Below are 3,453 nucleotides of genomic sequence, written 5' to 3'. Positions count from 1 at the left end.
TGTCTTGTTGAGATAAAAATATAAAAATTCTTCCCAAAAGCCCTGGCAAGGAGAAAAATAGAATACAATATGATAAATCTTGTTTCCCTTAACTTTTGGATATGACAATAAATTTGACCAGAAATCACTTTCAAATCCTCATCTTCTGGAAGATAATGTTCTGTTCGCATATGCAAGATGGTCCTGCCCCAGATGGTCTGGATGAGTTTGGAAGGAAGGGCTTTCTCTTCAGCACTGTTTTTATTTGATGTTTTTTTAATGACTAAGCAAAAGGTTTGAAGACTAGGTTTCTAGCAAAAGGTTTCTTGTGTGAAAGCCTTGAGCTGAATCCTGTCAGAAGGAGGAAAGGAACATGAATAGTGGACTCTGGATTTGTTGGTTTCTGGACCTCACTGCTCATGGATGGAATGGGAACAATATGCACAGTAACAACAACAAAAAGCTATTCTTTAACAACTGCTTCAATTTAATCAAACTGCTTTTTTTAGCTAATTATGTCCATCTCATGCCTTTCCTTTTCTAGTTCACTTTGCCTTCTACAGAAAGGCACCATGTTGCTAGAGATTCACAGAATGGAGCTTCAGATTCTCTAGATATATCAGACTCCTGAAGACTCTTATCCTTTCAAGTTATCTAAGTTCTGAGCACATTCTTTGATATCTGTTCTTTCCTAATACTCAAGCTACAGCAACGCATCTACCTTTGAGTTGAAAGATCTCAAGAGTGCCACAACACTCTTCCTCCAGGCCTACTTTAATACTTAGTATTAACTCTCTCTCTCACACAGAATTTGCCTGATTCCAGTGGTAAGCAATTGATTCTTGTACCAATTAAGCTCAAAAAATTATTTCCTTTCTACTTCATGAACATAAAATAATCTAATCAAGCCATCTCTCAAATAATTTTTGACTGAGACTTCCAAGCCTTTTACTGAAACATCTTCCATTATTTCAGTGTCCCTTTTGTTTTCTGACACTGTCTGTCACAGAATTACAGCGTGGTTGAGGTTGGAAGTGGCCTCTGGAAGTCATCTGGTCTAAATTCCCTGCTCAGCTAGTTCCCCAGGACCACATCCAGATGGCCTTTGAATATCTCCAAGAATGGAGACTGTACAATCTCTCTGGGCAAACCATGCTAGCAGTTGCTCGCCCCCACAGTAAAAAAGGCTTTTCCACAAGCGCAGACATCATCTCCTCTTTTGCCTTTTCTTCTTTCACTGGGACAGCTATAACAGGTCCCATTACAGAAAGAATCTGTACATCAGTTTGTAATATTACTCTATAAAATTCTCTTGGTTTTGGCCAGGATAGAGGTTTGGTTTTTTTGTTGGTTTTTTTTTGTTGGTTTTTTTTTGTTTGTTTGTTTGTTTTTGTTTGTTTTTTTTTTTCCATGGGGGGGGGGGTGGAGCCTGGAGCTGGGTGGGCTTGTCTAGGTTGTTATCCAATAAAATCATCACCAGGGGTAGAAGTAAGGGACTCTCCAGGAGGAAGGATGTGGCCTCAGTGGGAAAGTGTGTCAGGAGAGGTAAATGTGTCTGCTTTTGTTCATTGCTGCCCAGGCACCCTTTGTGAGCGTTTGGAATGTATATCACCCTTTTTTTGGTATGCTTTTGCGTATTAATATTGTTTACTGTTGATCTTTCATTGCCATTTCCAATAAATTGTTTTTATCTCAACCTATGAGGTCTACCTGATCATCCTCCTCTCTCACCAGAATGGGAGGGGATGGCTCATGGTTTTCATTTTAGTAGGAGTACTAAGCTGGGGAATACCATTTCTAAACCATGACAACAATACATAACAGGAAAAAAAGTCACAGAAAATTCTACTCTGCTTTTGTTCAGTACTCCCTGTATCTATAGCATGAAGTCATCCTAACTGGCCCTGTCTGCAAATCTGGTACTGGGTACTGGGGGCTCATCTTCATTTGGTTATTTGTTGTAGTGTCCTGGATCCTTGAATTTTTTTTTTCCTTTTTCACCACTGAAAACTCCTGGAGGAAACAAACATAGTAGACTCTTGACTTTTTTGTGCTTCTTGATAGGTCAGTAGGTCGAAAAACTATTGGTAGCATGAAAATTTGCTGTTTCTTTTTCTCTTCAAATGAAAACATTTCATCCACATTCCTGATTTACTGGTCGTTTGATCTCATATTATTCATACTATGCTTAAGAAAACCTATGCTTGAGTGCAGGAAATATGCTAATGGTTCCTTTAAAGATCTCGCACAGCTCTTTCAGTAATGGTCACCAAGTTTACAGAAATGTCTTCTGTTGCAGTGAACTGGTCATATGCCAAGCGTGATATTCTTGGAATTATGCCAAGCATGATATTCTTGGAAATGCTTCTACTCTGTCATCAGAGCCTAACTGATTGAGCTGGGACGTGCTAAGGTTGTGAATGGGCTTGAGTTTTCTGCCTCCAGTGAGCACCCAGCCTGGGCAATTCTTATGATAGGCAGGTTTGGTTCAGAGACATGGGTCAAACTCATGCTAACTTTACAGTACATAGAAAGATGCAGTGCTGCACATTGGTAAAATAACATGAATTTTGAAGTCTTACAGGGGTTCCCAATTGATACAGTTTTCTTTCAGAAAGAAGTTAGTTCCTGGAGGATTTGAGTGCTCAGAACATCAAAACTCGATTTATTTTTCTTTCTATGTATCAATACATGGCCAACATGAAACTTACCCCCAGTGAGGAAAACTGCTAGGCAGTCAGAAATTCAAGGTCAGGGTGTACCCCAAATACACAATGTAGTTTTATTAAAATTGTTCTAGTACTTTGGCTTTTGTGTATTTTGTTTATTTACTCGATATTGCAGTAGTTAAGTTTGATGTTTAATTACACACTGGACATGAACATACAGGGGAAAAAAGAAGCCCAAACCCTATGCACTAAGTCCACAGGATTTAAAGTAAGGAAAATAATCCAAAGTAAGAGCATCAGCTAATTCTTTCACTTCAGGCTTAGATCATGCTCTTGTATTTGACACTACAGAAGTTTGAGATTGATGTTACATGCCACATGGGCTACAATAAGTGCAATGGAAAGAGATAAGGATGGCAGTCTCGGCTACATATTTCCATTATCTTGTGGATTAGAAATGGGCAGACCTCTAAATGCCTGATTTTTGGTGGGACAAGAGACCAAGGTACTGATCAGCATATGTATATGTAGACACATATATACACTATTTCTCACATATTTGTATTAACAGTTGCTAAGGTTTGTTCAATAAAGTGTGGCCTACTAGAAGCTAGAATCTGCAAGAATCTTTGACTATATAAAAAACATTTTGACCTAAAGTATTTGAAAATGACTGTCCATATTTGAAAAGATTTACGACTTTTTAAATTTTGCTTTTAATGATGTTTTCACAGCTACAGGTTTTCTGTTGTGGGTTTTGATTTTCTTTTTATTTGTTGTTAGTTTATTTTGATTTTCTCCACCT

This window comes from Zonotrichia albicollis, chromosome 1 (genome assembly GCF_047830755.1).
Source record: "Zonotrichia albicollis isolate bZonAlb1 chromosome 1, bZonAlb1.hap1, whole genome shotgun sequence".
NCBI classification, from domain to species: domain Eukaryota; kingdom Metazoa; phylum Chordata; class Aves; order Passeriformes; family Passerellidae; genus Zonotrichia; species Zonotrichia albicollis.
The sequence above is the reverse complement of the archived record's forward strand: the minus strand, read 5'-3'. Positions refer to the sequence as shown.